This window comes from Trichosurus vulpecula, chromosome 3, assembly GCF_011100635.1.
Source record: "Trichosurus vulpecula isolate mTriVul1 chromosome 3, mTriVul1.pri, whole genome shotgun sequence".
NCBI lineage: Eukaryota > Metazoa > Chordata > Mammalia > Diprotodontia > Phalangeridae > Trichosurus > Trichosurus vulpecula.
In genome coordinates, this window is record NC_050575.1 from 296,163,004 (window position 1) to 296,180,178 (window position 17,175).

The 17,175-nt window shown below is 41.5% G+C and overlaps 1 pseudogene; it reads right to left on the reverse strand.

The window, feature by feature from the left end:
• Positions 1-1,761: 1,761 nt before the first annotated feature.
• LOC118842955 lies at positions 1,762-2,918 on the reverse strand (annotated as a pseudogene).
• Between the last annotated feature and the right edge of the window lie 14,257 nt (positions 2,919-17,175).

The window sequence follows — 17,175 nt, forward strand, 5'->3', positions numbered from 1 at the left end:
AGCGCTAGCTATTAATATTATAATGATCACTTTTAGATGAGGAAATGAGTCATAGAGAGGTTAAGTGATTTGCCCAGGGTCGCTCAGTTATTAAGTAGCAGAGCTGGGATTCAAACCCTCTCTCCACTGTATCACGCCGTCAGATGGAATTTCTACAGGTACAAATTGGACTAGATCCCCTTTGGGGTCTCATCTTAGTCTGAGATTCCTTGAGTCTTCTGTTTTCTCTCTCTCACTGAATAGTCATGGTTGATGAAGTCTAACCTGTAACTCAATTCAATAAACATTTATTATGGGCCTACTTTGTGCCAGGCACTGTGCTAAGTGCTATAATCTGCAAATGAAGCTCTGGCTTTTCATGGAAATGTATTGGGTTAAGTTTGGGAGTCATCTCTTGACCAAATATTCTTCTTTGGTTCATTTTGTCCCAATTCGGGGTTTCTTCTGGGAAGATCAGAATTTTCCTCATTTCTAGGTCCTTTCCCACAGAAAGCAAAAGGGCTCTCAGCTCCCATGCAAGCATTCAGGATGACAAGATGTTAAATATGGGACAGGCTTATTTAACCTGATGAAACCCCCACAATGGACTCATGCTTGAGTATGACCCAAAACATCTCTGCTTCCCTCTTTAGTGGCTTTCTACCTCACTCAGATTCATTAGATAGTCCTCTGAACTGAATTATCTAGCCTCTGCCATGTAGTTGAGTCTAAATGATTTGCACTGGATCACACAGTAAATGTCAATGTGAAGCAGTGTAGTAGAGAAAGGGCCCTAGATTTGGAGTCAGACACCTTGGATTCAAATGCTGTCTTTATCACTTACTATATGGCATTGGGCAAATCATTTAACCTCTGAAGGCCTCAGTTTCCTCATTTGTAAAATGAGATGGGTGGACTAGGGATCAATCATTCAATCAATAACATTTATTAAGTGATTACTATGGTCCAGGAATACCTTCCATCTCTAAACCCATGAGCCCATGAATAGGGACAGTCAATGAAGAATCAACAGGTATCTTAACCTATTTAGAAATAAAACATGGTACCATGGAAAGACTTGACTGGCCTTGGATAGAGATTTCCCCAGCTTTAGAGCCATGTGCAATGAGTTATGATGGGTACTGGATAGAGTAAGATTTCTTTTTTTTAACGTGTGCGCTTTTATTCGAACTGGTCTTAAGTCAGTGTATAGGTAAAGCTCCTCCCCTCCCCCAAGTACTGGCACCAATCTCAAAAAACTCGCAGGGAGATTGTAAAGTCTTCATTCACATCTATGTTGGGGACAGGGAGGGAATTTAGGGGGCCATTCAGTATGGCTGACAATTAAAAAAAAAAGGAACAAGTATTAAGGCGGAAGATACAAAAAGTTTTTTTGTTTTTTAAAGGATTACATAATTTACATGTAAAGCAATACTAGTACCTTCCTCCCTCCCCCCTCCCCATCTGGATTTTTGTTATGTAGCTCCTTTGCTCTAGCAGAGGACAGCCTTCACAGAGGCTTGTAACTCTGTAACAATGCATTATACAATATTTGGAATGACTATTAAAAAAAAAACAATGTACAATCCGAGTCCTGAAGACGCACTGTAGAACTTTGGGGATGTTTGCCTCCAATATGCTTAGACTGCTGATCACCTTCACCATTCCAGTTTTTAATTCCTGAGTCAAGCGCCAAAACAAAACAAAACAAAAAACAAATAAAGCCATGCCAATCTCATCTCTTTTTTGGGCAATTATCATGTCACACCCTTTGACAAAAAAAAAAAAATCAAAAAAACACAAACAGTCCATTTAGAAGCATTTGCGGTGGATAATGGAGGGCCCAGATTCGTCACACTCCTGCTTGCTGATCCACATCTGCTGGAAGGTGGAGAGAGAGGCCAGGATGGGTCCTCCAATCCAGACAGAGTATTTGTGCTCAGATGGGGCAATGATCTTGATTTTCATTGTGCTGGGAGCTAGGGCTGTAATCTCCTTCTGCATCCTGTCAGCAATGCCTGGGTATATGGTTGTACCACCAGACAGTATGGTATTGGCATACAAATCCTTACAGATGTCAACATCACACTTCATGATTGAGTTGAAGGTGGTTTCGTGGATTCCACAGGATTCCATACCTAAGAAAGATGGTTGGAAGAGGGCTTCTGGGCATCGGAACCTCTCGTTGCCAATGGTGATGACCTGACCATCAGGGAGCTCATAGCTCTTTTCCAGAGAAGAGCTAGATGCAGCAGTGGCCACCTCCTGCTCGAAGTCTAGGGCGACGTAACACAGCTTCTCCTTGATGTCACACACGATTTCCTTCTTGGCTGTGGTAGTGAAACTGTACCCTCTCTCGGTCAGGATCTTCATGAGGTAGTCCATCTGATCACGGCCAGCCAGATCCAGACAGAGGATGGCATGGGGAAGGGCATAACCTTCATAGATGGGCACAGTGTGGGTTGCACCCTCACCAGAGTCCATCACGATACCAGTGGTACGACCAGAGGCATACAGGGACAGCACAGACCGGATGGCAACGTACATGGCTGGGGTGTTGAAGGTCTCAAACATAATCTGAGTCATCTTTTCTCTGTTGGCTTTGGGGTTTAGGGGGGCTTCTGTGAGCAGCACAGGGTGCTCTTCAGGGGCCACATGGAGCTCATTGTAGAAAGTATGATGCCAAATCTTCTCCATGTCATCCCAGTTGAACAATACCATGTTCAATGGGGGTACTTCAGGGTTAGAATACCTCTCTTGCTCTGGGCCTCATCCCCCACATAGCTGTCTTTCTGGCCCATATCCACCATCATACCCTGATGTCTGGGGCACCCAACAATGGAAGGGAAGACGGCCCGAGGGGCATCATCTCCTGCAAAGCCAGCTTTGCACATTCCGGAGCCATTGTTGACAATGAGAGCAGCAATATCGTCATCCATGGTGAACTTTGAAGTGGCAAGTTTAAACCCTTAAGAGAGAGAGGAGGTGGTGCCGCACCTGGAGGCAAGGGGGAGGCACGTGCACGGAGCTCACAGCTCTAGAGTAAGATTTTTAAAAAGAAGATAGGAGGAAGAGCACCGAATTTAGAGTCAGAGGACCTGGGTCTGAATTCTTAATCCACTATTTATTTGCTATGTTACTTTGGACAAATCACTTCACAGCTCTGGCCTCAGTTTCCTTGCCTGTAAAATGAGGAGGCTGGAGTCAATGATCTTTCAGTCCCTTTCAGTTGCAGATATATGGCACTGCAATTTCTGCCTATACTCAGGGAAAATAATACACGTATGTTGTTGTTCAGTCGTTTCAGTCATGTCTGACTCTTCATGACCCCATTTGGGGTTTTCTTGACAAAGATACTGGACTGATTTGCCATTTCCTACTTCAGCTCATTTTATAAATGAGGAAACTGAGGCAGGATCACATAGCTAGTGAGTATTTGAGGCTGAATTTGAATTCAGGTCCTCACTCTATCCACTGTTCCACCTAGCTGCCCCAACTATATGTATAAAGAAATCTATAATTCAAGTTTGAATATGATAATCAGTCAACAAGCTTTTATTAAGTACTTACTCTATGTTAAGTACTGTCTTAAGTGATGGAATTCAAATAGAGGCAGAGAGACAGTCTCTGCCCTTAAGGAACTTGCTTTCTTTTTCTTTTTTTTTTCCATATCTTTTTATTTGTTTTTACACATTTTGGTGTATTTTTCATGGGCTGAAATAGAATTCCGGTTAAATAAATACAGCCATATCAGAGCTAAAAATTTAAAATCTTGGTTCCAGTGAGCACTACACCCGCTCTCTCGAGGAGCATAATAAAATGCCTTCTTCTGCAAAAAAAAAAAAAATTTAAAATCTAGGCTCTTTTTAATATTTAGAAAATAATTTTTTTGTCTTTTGTTATATGTAAAACAAACATCTTGTATAACCATTAATAGTTTCCTGGTAACAATTTTGCCAAAATTAGGCAGAAGGCCTGACAGACATTCCAGACAGACTGGAAAATTTAATAGGACTTTTGGTTGGAGAACTCATATATTATTGCAGATGAAATATTTTCTTAATATTTCACTTAATCTGCCCATGGACTTTATTACCATCTCTATGCTAATGATTCTTAAATCTACCTATCCTGCCCTAGACTCTCTGCTGACCTCTAATCTCTCATCTCCAGTTGCCTTTCAAGTATCTCAAACTGGATGTCCAATGGACATCTTTTTAAAAAATTATTATTAGTTAATTTATTCATTTTTAGTTTTCAACATTCACTTCTATAAGTTTTAAATTTTTTCCCCTTCCCTTCCCTCTCCCTCCCCAAGATGGCATGCAATCTGATACAGGCTCTACATATACATTCCTATTAAACATATTTTCACATTAGTCATGTTGTATAGAAGAATTATAATAAATGGGAGAAACCATGAGAAAGAAAAGAAAAGAAAACAAAACAAAAAAAGAAAATTGTCTGCTTCGCTCTGTATCCAGACTCCATAGTTCTTTCTCTGCATGTGGATGGTGTTTTCCATCATGAGTTGCTGAGTAGGACTAAGTCTATCAAAATCAGTCATTGCATACTGTGGCTGTTACTGTGTATAATGTTCTCCTGGTTTTGCTCACTTTGCTCAGCGTCAGGTTGTATAAGTCTTCCCGGTTTTTTTCTGAAGTCTAACTGCTCCTCATTTCTTATAGCACAGTAGTATTCCATTACATTTACATACCACAACTTGTTCAACCATTCCCCAGGTGAAGGGCATCTCTTCAATTTCCAGTTCTTGGCCATCACAAAGAGAGCTGCTATAAATATTTTTGTACATGTGAGTCCTTTTCCCATTGTTATGGTCTCTTTGGGATCAGCCCTAGACATGGTGTTGCTGGGTCAAACGGTATGCACATTTTTATAGCCCTTTGGGCACAGAGGAACTTGCTTTCTAATAGGGGAAGATAAAAGGAAGCTGAAGTCGGGTTGGAAGCCGTGAAGGTAGGTGGTGTTGGGGCATGAGAGAAAATCCTGAGTGCTGCTTGGAGGGACAAGGCTGGTCTGGTTGCCCTCCTTAAATGGAGGCTCTGGGAGGATCCATCCAATCAGATAGAAGAGGCATGGGGGCAAAAGTCCAGGGATAAGTGAGCTTCCAGGATGAAGAGATTTTTGTGGCATGAATGGAAGAGAAAGTCTGGGCTGTAGCTTGGAAAGGAAATGTGTATATGATAAGTATATACGAAGGGTTCAACAATCAATCAGCAGGCATTTATTAAATGTCTACTGTTTGCCAGGCAATGGTCTAGGCATTGAGAACACAAAGATAAGAATGACACATAAGAAATACATCCCTCTCTGTTGTGAAGGCAGAGATTGCTTCTGGGTTGGGGATGTCAGAGAAGGGCAGCAAATCTTATTCTTCTTTGGCATGGAAAAGAATCAGTGAAATTCTCTTATGAAAGACAGATTTGGAAAATGGTGGAAATTAAATCTGACCACTTCAGATAAGATAGCCTGCATTAAACCAACTGGGCCTTAAAAGTTTCAACAGGCTGAGGTGTATAAGGAATGCATTTTAGATAGCACTATGAGCGTGTGTGTGTGTGTGAAAGAGAGAGAGAGAGTGTGTGTGAATTGTGAGAATGCAGAGAATAAGATGGGGCAGCTAGGTGGCATAGTGGATAGAGTGCACTGGACCTGGAGTCAGGAAGACCTGAGTTCAAATCTGGCCTCAGACACTTACTAGCTGTGTGACCCTGGGCAAGTCACTTAATCCTGTTTGCTTCAGTTTCCTCATTTGTAAAAGGAGCTGGAGAAAGAAATGGCAAACCGTTCCTGTAGTTCTGCCAAGAAAACCCCAAATGGGGTCACAAAGAGTTGGACACAACTGAAATGATTGAATAACAACAGAGAATAGGATTAAAACTGGAGACAAGGGAGTAGTCTAGTTTGTTTAGAGTGTAGGGTGCTTGAAGGAGAGCAGAATAGAAATGTTGAGGATCAGGGGCACACAAGGAATAGACATGTAGGTTGCAGTATCTTGAATGCATTTGCTCAGACTGTCTCCAAGTTAAATAAAGGCATTTATTGTTCCTTATGGGAGGCCAGAGCACCCAGCAGGCCCTGCTCCCTATGGGAGACAGAGCACTTAGCCAGGTGAGGTGTCTGGTCTATGTACAGTTTGATAGGGGAAAGGGGAGCAGGAGGAGGGAAAGCTCAGCTCTGGAATGCATGGAATGTCAGGTGATCTAGAACATCTTTGTAAATGCAAACATATAAGCAAGGGGAGCCAGAAAGGGGAGGGGAAGGGTTGTCCTGCAATGTCAGGTAGTTGGGGGTGCTTTGTGCAAGCACACAGATAAGCAAGGAGAACAGGAAGGGGGTACAGATAAAGTCTGAGTTGGGGGTATCAACGCATAGTCTTCCTGATCATTCTGGTTGGTCACAGCCTGCATTTTATCTTGTATCTCACATCCTGGATCCTGTTTGCTCCATCTGACTTGAACCCTCCTGTCTGCCTCATCAAAATTAAGTTGGAAATGGAAATGAAGGTTGGGGCTACGTTGTGGAAAGCCTTAAAAGTTATAACTTCTCCTCCTCCTTCCCCCAACTCCGTGATCCAGTGATACTGGCAATCTTGCTGTTCTTGGCGCAAGACATTCCCATCTCCCAACGACTATGTATTTTCATTGGTTGATCCCCAGGCATGGAATGCTCTTCTTCCTCATCTCCACCTCCTGGCTTTCCTGGCTTCCTTCAAGTTCTATCTAAAATCCCACCTTCTACAAGAAGCCTTTCCTGATCCTCCTTAATTTTAGCATCTTCCCTCTTAGACTATCTCCCATTTATCTTGTCTATATCTGGTTCACATGTAGTTTGTACGTTGTCTCCCCAATTAGACTGAGATTCTTTTTTTTATAAGTTAATTTATTTTTAGTTTTCAACGTTCACTTCCATAAGTGAATCGCTGAGAAGACCTAAGTCTATCAAAGTCAGTCATGGCACACTGTGGCTGTTCCTGTGCACGATGTTCTCCTGGTTCTGCTCACTTCACTCTAGACTGAGATTCTTTAAAACAGATTTGATTTTTGCCTTTCTTTGTATCTTGAGTGCTTAGCACAGTGCCAGACACTTAGCAGATGCTTAAATCCTTGTTGAGTTGACTGTTTCTTTTGTGTTTTGAGTGGAGGATTAAGGTAAGCAGACCTGTGTTTAGGAAGATTACAGTGGTAGTGGTGTGAGAGATGGCTTAGAAAGTGGGGAGGGAACCTGAGAGCACGGTGAGATTTCACTTTTCACTGGAGTTGTTACCCTCTGTCCCAAACCTCCACATTAGCACAGTCCTTCCCAAGTGTTCCCATGCAGCCCCTCCTCCAAGGACTTCTATTTCAGGTGAAAGACTCAGTTATCAGCAGTGGACCTGTACGCAAAAGCATATCAGAATAATCATTTCTTTACACTCTGCTTTACACATGACTAGGTGGAAAGAATCAAATATTTTCTTGCAGCTGACTCACAAGTCTTCCCAACTCAAATTCCCAGGGAAATCAAACAAAATGAAAACAACAAGGAGATGTTGAACTTTTGCAATTCAATAAGTAGTTATTTGGGGTTTATAATGTACAAGGCACCGTGGGGAATACAAAAGGGTAAAATATGGTCAGTAGTGGAAAGAGCTTCTAACTTGTAGTTAGAAGACCTAGTTTTGAGCCCTAGTATCGGCATTTGTTAGCTTCATCACCCTGGGGCAATACATCGAATTTTTCTGAGCCCCAGTCAACAGTGAACAAACATTTATGAAGTATTCATTATGTGCCAGGAATGTGTTAAAGTCTGGAGTTACAAAGAAAGGCAAAAACAGTCCCTGCTCTCATGCAGCTCACTGTCTATTGGGGGAGACAACACATGAACAACTACGTTCAAACAAGATATATATAGAATAAATTGGAAATGATCAACAGAAAGAAGGCACTAACGTGCCAGACTGGAGATACAAAGAAAGGTAAAAAACATTGTCTGTTCCCAAGGAGTTCACATTTTAATGGGGAAGACAACATGCAAAAAATTGTACTTACAAAATACATCTCATTGGGAAGACATGGCTGGGTGGGGTAGAGAAAAAAAGCCTCCCGCAGTTGGCAAGATTTGAGGCAAGTCTTGGAGGAAGCCAGAATAGCCAGAAAATGGAAGTAAGGAGGGAAAGTATTCTAGGAAGGGGATACAGCCAATGGAAAGGTATGGAGTTAAGAGATGGAGTGTCACGTGCAAAATTCTGTCATTTATAAATGGACATTATAATATCAGCACTACCTTCCTCATAGATTTGTCGGCGAGGCTAGCACAAGATCATATACGAAAAGTACTTTATAGTCATATGGTGCTATACTGATGTAAGTTTTACTCTCACTGACCTTGAGGTCTAATTGGGTATTTAACAGCTATTCTACTGTATTTCATATCACAAGAGTAAATATATATCTCTATATATCTCACAGGCTACTTCCTCCTTATTATGTAGAGACCCAGAATACTACCCTAGGCTTAGGGAACTCTGTGTCAGACTCTTTGTAGGTGACCCGGGTTCTATATGGAGGGTTACTCAACATTCTTTGGCCCATTTTGCCCCCATCCCAATGGCAACTCCATCTGGTAGAGGTAAACTGTTAACATTCACTGAGATTTTAAGTGCAAGATTAAACAAGTAGTTTAATTAAATTAGGAAAATGTGTGGTAATACCAAGGAACTACATCAGCAGTAAGCACTTTCAATACCTGGGGCCCAAGTAGGTCGCCTCTTCTCATCCCAACTCCTCTTCTCTTCCAGCATGGGATGGCTGCGAGTCTGCTCTCTATCAGCTGCTGACACAGAAACCAAAATGGAGAAAAATCCCAGTACTATAAATTCTTATGCAAAACAGTTGGATAAAAGTATGAGACAGTAATTGAGTTGGTGACTAAATGAGTAGTAGAGACAACAAGGGCAGAAGGAGGAAGGGATCCATTTGTGTTGGAGATGTGAGGAAGGGTTTCAGTCAGTCAAGACTTGAATTATAATGAAAAAAATTGGGATAGACAGAAAGGAAGGCTGAGGACTATAATGACAATTGCTGACATTTATAGAGTCCTTAAAGGTTTACAAAGGACTTTGCATATGACTCAGAACAACTCTGTGAAGGAGATACTGTACATATTATTATCTCCATTCTGAGAGATGAGGAAATGGAAGCCCAGGGAGGGTAAGGGTGGTCTATGGTCATACAGCTAATACATCTTAGAGACAGGATTCAAACTTAAGGCTGACTCATAAAACTCCATGGCTATCCTGCACTTTCACTTGCTGTACCACCCTGTTTTTCTACAGTTTTTCCATTCAGCGTATAGCAGCACCATTTTTTAAGTGCCATGTTAGCATAGATTAATTTATATGTCTGGGTTAGGGACTTGCTTTGGTGGGAGGATTTAAGGGGCTTTAGGGTAGAGAGAGGATTGGAAGGTTGTGGAAGAGAAGAAGCTTCTAAAATTGGTCTGAGGCATAGGGCAAAGAATAGAGAGATGCCTGAAAATAATCTGCTCTTTCTAGAACCCCCTTTTTAAAAAAAATCATTGGAGATGGTCTATTTACTCTGATTCAGTGTCAGGCAGTTGGCAAAAAGCATATGCCGGGGGTGGAGAGTCTGCCTTTTGGAGACGGGGGACAACCGAGGAGTTTGACTGACATGGCTTGTGCAGGGTACAATCAGCATTAATGTGTGTAGTCATTATCTCCTGGAGCTTTAGGGAGAGGACAAGGAGAGGGTCTAAAACAAAAGTGTCACTAAGGCAGAGTGACTGGGGTTTTGTCCTCAGGATGCTAATCTCCCAAAAGGCAAGGGAGATACTTCTTCTCTATTCTTATCCCAACACCTCCCCTGTCCCTCACTTTCTCTAGGGTTTGCTTCATGCAACTGAACCCAACTGTCTTGTGCTAGCATTCTGTGTACTCCATTCACTTTCTCCCCAGGATAGCCAGTGCAATTGCTCCATGGAATGGTTCTTCCCCTCTCTGAGGTGGACACCTTACTGTTAGCTGTTAGAAGAGTTCTGCCTTGCCACCTGTACCATTGTTTTGCCTGCCACCTTTTGAAGATTGCCAACTGAATTTCTTCTCCTCCTTTTGTCTTCCATGGTGGGGGGGCGGTCTGTCTGGTGTGACTAGAACTGATTTGTAGGGGAGGTGAGGTGAGTAGTGGTTAAGGTAGGACACAGAGGGACAAATACTTTCCCCCCAATCTACCACCTACCTTGTATCTAAAACACTTGTGACAATCACAGGCATGTACATACATTCAGAAATATGACTTTCTACTGTCCTTTAGGGAAATAACTAATAAGTAAGAAAAATATAGATATATTTGATATACAGAATTGTATTCACTTTAATGTAATTTGATCCAAAACACTTAGAAAGCTCATATCTGTTCTAGGTAGTATGCTAGGTGCTGTGAATTCATAGACAGGAATGAAAATAGTTCTTGTCTTCAAGACTCTTACCATTTATAGGGGATGGGGTAAGGTGAGGAATAATATGCTTAAAAATAAGGTGTGTACTGGGAGCTGCAAGAAAACCAGTTTCCTAGAACATAGAATGCATGATGGGGAATAATGAGAAATAAATTTGGAGAGATGGGCTGGGGCAAGATTGTGAAGGACTTTAAATGCCAAACAGAGCAGTTTATGTTTTAACCTAGAAACAACAGGGTACCATTGAAACTCCTCAAGCAGGGGAAAGACACAATCAGACCTATGCTTTAAGACTGTCAGTTTGGCTGCTGTGTGGATGGCAGATTTGAGGCAGGGAGACTGTAATAGGGGGTTACTGTTAATAGTTTGGGTGAGAAGTGATGGGAAGGGGCTCTTCTAGGGTGGCTGTGGTGTTGGGGATCGAAGGGTACTATTTGGAGAGATATTGTGGAGGTAATATTAAATGAGAATCAGAAACTGATTAGATGTAGATGGCGAGGTGGTGAGGAAGAGAGAAAAGTTGAGGATAACTCTTAGGTTGCAAATCTAGGTGCCTAGAAGAATGGCGATGCCCTTGGTAAAAACAGGGAAGTTAGATTAGGTAAATCTCACAGATTTCCCTGTTTAGATACCTCTCTGTCCAGCTGGATTTACCTTCCCCTGGCTATGAGGGAAGTCTCTCTTGCTCAGTTAGAATACAAATTGCATATGACCTTAATTATTTTCTCTTTCTCTAACTCTTTTGTCTTTCTCTTCCCTTTTTGTTCTCCTACCCAGTCCTGAATATAGTAGGCCTTAGATCATCCAGTCTCCTGCCTTCATTTTAGAGATGGGGAGACTGAGGCCTAGAAACTTGCCCCATATCACACAGGTAGTAAGTAGCTTGAGCCAAGATTTAAACCTTTACCTTCTGATTCCAAATCTACTTTTCCCTCTGTGCTATGTTGATAACGAACAGTACTCTTTGTTTTTCTCTCAAAGTGAGTTGTCAGCATTATGGCATCTCTTCAGGGAGGGAGGGCAAAGAGCAACTCTTGTTTGAATCACAATTGGACACTTCAGCTTGTTTCTGTCATTATCTCTTAGTCAAAAAAGCCCAAACAACTACACATATGATGTTGTGAGCCCACTCAGGTCTAAGACACATGCTTAACTACAGGGATGATCTTAGCAATAGGAAAAATTGTTAGTCTATAAGAGGTGTGATTTGAGGGGGCACTGAGGTATTTTCCATGATTGGGCACTGTTCCTGAAATGTCAAATTTTAGTGTTTGAATCTTCAGGGCTTTGCAATCTTCCAGAGTCCTCCTCTATTGATATTCAAATATACCTTAGGAAGGTCATACTTTAAAGTTTAATCAGCTACCTTGGGAGAGGGGGTTAATGAAAGGGGGATTAGTTTGTGTTCAGAGCAGGCTTTTAGGGAATAGGAAATTAGATAGACTACAGTATGTATGGGCTAGTGGAGGAAGTGAGGAGAGAAAGGTGGGAGAAAGATGAGGTAGGAATGGTGTTGACCAAGTACTATAGAGAAAAAATATTTGACCAGGAATTTGTGTTCCAGCTCTGCCACTAACTTGCAAATTTCTTCTCTTCTCTGAAGACAGGGTAGGCATGAGTGCCAGAGAGAATTGGTGGGATGGAAAGATTATCTCTGAGTGATTTCCCTCTTACTGTCCTTAGAAGAGTACAGGGCTCCTTTAAGAGGATGTACATTTCTGTTGATCCAGACAGGTAGATTATATAACTGATTACTCCCCTAGGAGATTTATGGAAGAGGTAGTCATCTCTGGGATGATGGATCAGTGGGCAAAACTTCTTGCAGAGTGGGAAAAATCTACTGATTGATGGAGACCTCCTGGCCTCAGGACCTGCATTTAAAGGTCGGGTTACACCATCACAGTATTTTAGAGCTAGAAGGGACTTTAAAGACCACTGAGTCCAGCTACTTCATTTGAACAAGAAAGAGACTGTGTTTGATAGAGGAGAATAGACTTGTCTGAGCTGAGACCAAAGTCTACAGGAAGTGCCGTTCCTACTTTCTGGGGTTTCCTTAGTTTGGGCCTTCTCTTTTGACTTCCACAGGTGAAGGGAAGGGAGAGGAGCTTTTCTATTGGTTGGAAACAAAATGCTCTTGGCCATTACTTTATTGATCCCACGCCATCTTCCTGCTTTCTTTAATTTTGCTTAGGTCAGCAAGTGATTGCCAATGGATTCCTGACCAGATTCATCAAATTCTGACAGGTGCCTGGGTTCCAGAGGGTACCTATAGCATGAATCTTTCAGGGTATAAGCCCAGGTGATCTTGTATGCACCCATATATACATGGTTTGGAAAGCAGAGTAACAAGCACACGTATCCACATCCAAGCATGTGCTTCTATGTATTTCCCATTCCCCTTGGGCATCACACATAGTAGCTAAAACCATTCATTTCTTTTTTTTTTTTATAAATTTCTTTATTTATTTTTAGTTCACAACACATGGTTCTACATAGTTTTGAGTTCCAGTTTTTCTCCCCTCCCTCCCCCCTCCCTCCCCAAGACAGCATGAAGTCTCATATAACTGTCATGTATAACGTCGCATTGAATTAATTTATGCACTAGTCAAGTCGTGGAGAAGAATTTTCACCAATGGAATGAATCATGAGAAAGAAGAAACAGAACCAAAAAAACAAAACGAAACCCCAAAAATAAAAACAAAAGAGAAGCAGAAAAGGCGAGCATGTAGTGTGCCTCAGTCTGTATTCAAACTTCGCAGTTCTTTGTCTCGATGAAGATAGCATTCTCCATCGTGAGTCCCCTGGAGTTGTCCTTGCCCCTTAGGTTGCTGAGAAAAGCGCAGTATGTCAGGGTTGGTCCTCACGGAATCCATACATCTGTGGCTGTGCACAACGTTCTCCTGGCTCTGCTCCGCTCACTCAGCATTATGTCGTGTAGGTTTTTCCAGGTTGTTATGAAGTCTGCATCATCCCCATTTCTTATGGCACAATAGTATTCCATCACCTTCATATACCACAGCTTGTTCAGCCATTCCCCAATTGACGGGCATCCCTTTGATTTCCAATTCTTGGCTACCACAAAGAGAGCTGCTATAAATATTCTTGTACATATGGGTCCTTTTCCCGCTTGCGTGATTTCTTTGGGATACAACCCTAGAAGTGGTATTGCTGGGTCAAAGGATATGAACATTTCTATAGCCCTTTGGGCATAGTTCCAAACCGCCCTCCAAAATGGCTAGATCAGCTCACAACTCCACCAGCAATGCAACAATGTTCCAATTTCCCCACATCCTTTCCAGCATTTATCATTCTCCTGATTTGTTATTTTAGCCAATCTGACAGGAGAGATGTGGTATCTAAGAGTCGTTTTGATTTGCATTTCTCTAATCAGCAGCGATCCAGAGCATTTTTCCATATGCCTGTAGAAACCATTCATTTGTAATGATTTTATTTATGACATTGCCTTTTAAAAATTCTCATCTTCCTTGACTTTTTCTTATCATTTAAAAATAATGTTGTTTCTTATTTTTATGTCATATTTTATATCATAATCATTTCCAGATATTCTCCTACCCTTCTCCCCAGCTCCAGAATCAAACCCTCCCTTGTAACAGGAAAATAGTTACTCAAAAACATGGTCAGAGTGACCATATGGCAATGTAGGCAATATTCTTCTCAAGTAGTCCCCTGCCTCTCTGCAGAGAAGAGGTAAATATGTTTTGTTATCTGTTCTTTGAGAACATTGCTGGTTCTTCAATAGCTTAGAATTCTACTTCCTTTTAGTAATCTTTTCATTTTACATTTTCATATATTGTTCTTGTGCTTCTGGTTTTACTGTGTATCAGTTCATACAAATCTTCCTATGTTTCTCTGAATTCCTCATATTCATCATTTCTAATGGAACAATAAGTAATATTCCATTACATTTATTTACCATCATTTATTTTGCTATTCCCTAGTCATTGGGCACTTATTTTGTTTCCTATTCTTTGTCACTGAAAAGTCAAGTCAACAAGCATTTCTTAAGCACCTATATGTACCAGGCACTGTGCTAAGCACCTTGTTCCAAAAAAAGGCAAAAACGGTCCCTAATTTCAAGGAGCTCACAATCTAATTGGAGAGAAAACATGCAAACAACTATGTACAAACAAGATGTATACAGCATAAATGGGAAGCAGTCTAGGAGAAAATGCATTAGCATTAAGGGAAATTGAGGGAGGCTTTTAGCTGAGACATGAAGCTAGGAAAGGCAAGAGGTATAAGACGAAGAGGGAAAGAATTACAGGCATTGAAGACAGCTAGTAAAACTGCAGAGTTGGGGGATACAGTGTCTTTTTCAAGAAATAGCAAGGATTGTAGAGTATGTAGAGATGAATAAAGTATAAGAAGATTGGAAATGCAGGCAGGGTCCAGGTCTTTAAGTACCAAACAGAGGATTTTATATCTGATCTGGGAGGCAATAGGGAGTCACCTGAGGGAATTGATTGAATGGGGGAGTGACGCGCTCAGGTGTATTTTAGGATGATCACTTTGAGAGCTGAGTGATGGACTGAAGTGGGGAGAGACTTTGGGAGATGGACCAGAAAGCTATTACAATATTTGTAGCATGAAGTGATAAGGGCTCTGCCCTAGAGTGGTGGTAGTGGCAAAGGAGAGAAGGGGGCATATATGTGAGAGATGCTATAAAGGTAGAATTCATAGGACTTTTGGCACCAAAATGGATTTTGGGGGGTGAGAGAGCGAGGAGTTGAGAGTAACACCTGGGTTTTAAGCCTAGGTGACTGAAAGGATGGTGGTGCCTTTGACAGTAATAGGGAAATTAGGGAGAGAGCCTGACTTGGGAGGAATGATATTGAATTCAGTTATGAACATGTTGAGTTTGAGATGCCTATGAGACATCTACTTCCAGATGTCTAATAAGCAGTTGGAGATGAAAGACAGGGTCAGGAGAGGTTAAAGCAGATAATAGATCTGAGAATCATTAGCATAGAGATTACAATTGAATCCATGGAAGGTAATAAGATGTCCAAATGAAATAATAGAGAGAGAGAGAAAAGGAGACAGTCCAGGACAGAACTTTGGGGGATACCCATGATTATTGCACTGCCTGGACGGAAATCCAGCAAGGGATACTGAACAGAAGTGCTCAGAAAGTTAAGAGAACCAGTAGGAGAAAATGATGTCTTGAAAACCTAGAGAGGAGAGACTATTGAGGAAAAGAGGGAGATCAACAGTGTCACAGGCTGTGGAGAGGTCAAGAAGGAAAAAGACTAGAAAAGGCTGTTAGATTTGGCCATTAAGAGATCTTCGGCAACTTTAGCAAGAGCAGTTTTAGTTGAATGATCTGTTTGGAAGCCAGACTGCATCAAAAAGAATGAGAAGGAGAGTAAGTAGAGACACAAATGGTAGACATTCTTTTCAAAGAGTTTAACTACAAAAAGGAGAAACGATATAGGATGATACTATTGTGAATATTTTAGTATACATTAGGTCTTTGTTTCTATCTTTGATCTCTTAGGGGTATATGCCCAGTAATGAAGTCATTGGTGGGGGGTCAAAGAATTCCCCTTGTGCTTTGTCAGTGGGACAAATTTACTCTCTTTTCTTTTGGCTTTTGCAACACTGTATGCTCATTGTTTTCTAGCTATATCTCCTACTTTTTCTTCTATGCCACTCTTACTGATGATTCCCACTCTTTCTGGCCCTCTAAATGTCTGTGTTCTCAAGGATCCTGGACTAAATCTGCTTCCTTCTTGTCTTCTCTCTGTCTGTCTCTCTCATCTCTTTCACTCCCATGGCCTCAGTTATCACCTTTATGCAAATTATTCCCAACTCTCTATGTCTATCTCCAGCATTTTACTAGAGCAACCATTCTGTATTTCCAACTACCAGATGAGCCCACCTTAAACTTAATATATCTAAAGCAGATCCATAGAATCACAAATTTAAGGCTGGAATTGACCTAAGAGGTAATCTAGTCTCTTGCCCTCATTTTTCAAAAGAGGAAACTGAGGTTTTGAGAGGGGAAGTGACATCCCCAAAGTTATACAGGGAGTAAGTAGGATGGGACTGGAATTTGAACCCAGGCACATAACTCTATCCCCTCATCTTTTTCCCTTTCCCATAACTTCTTTATTTTTGTCAATGGCACCCCAGTCTTCCCAGGCACCCAAACTGGAAATGTTGGAGTTTTCTTTGACTATTCCTTTTGCCTTACCTCACACATCCAATCAGTTGCCAGAAAGTGTCATTTCTACCTTTGTAATAGCTCTCACATCTACTCTTCCTTTCTACTCCCACCCAACTGCCTGAGTTCAGATTCTCATCTCTCCTTGTCTAAACTATTGTAATTGGCTCCTAACTTGCCTTTCTGACTCTGGTCCATCTCTTCTTCACTCCATCCTCCACACTGCCGTCAGAGTCATCTTTTTAAGTGCTATGATCACATCACTCCTTGACTCAAAAGCTTTCCGTGGCTTTCCAGAGCCTACCGAATAAAACATAAAAGTGATTCTAGTATTATCTATGCATCTAGGACTTCTTAAAGACTGTGGGCTCACAAAGACTAGGATTAGTCTTGGGGGCCTGATCTCCAAAGGGGTCATTTAGGTCTTGCCCCATACCTTTAGTTTGGGGAAATACCTAAAATTGAAGATAGATATTGACTTGTGTCTTGTTTTTCCCAAATATAGCAAAGAAGGCCACCAATTCCTAATAAGG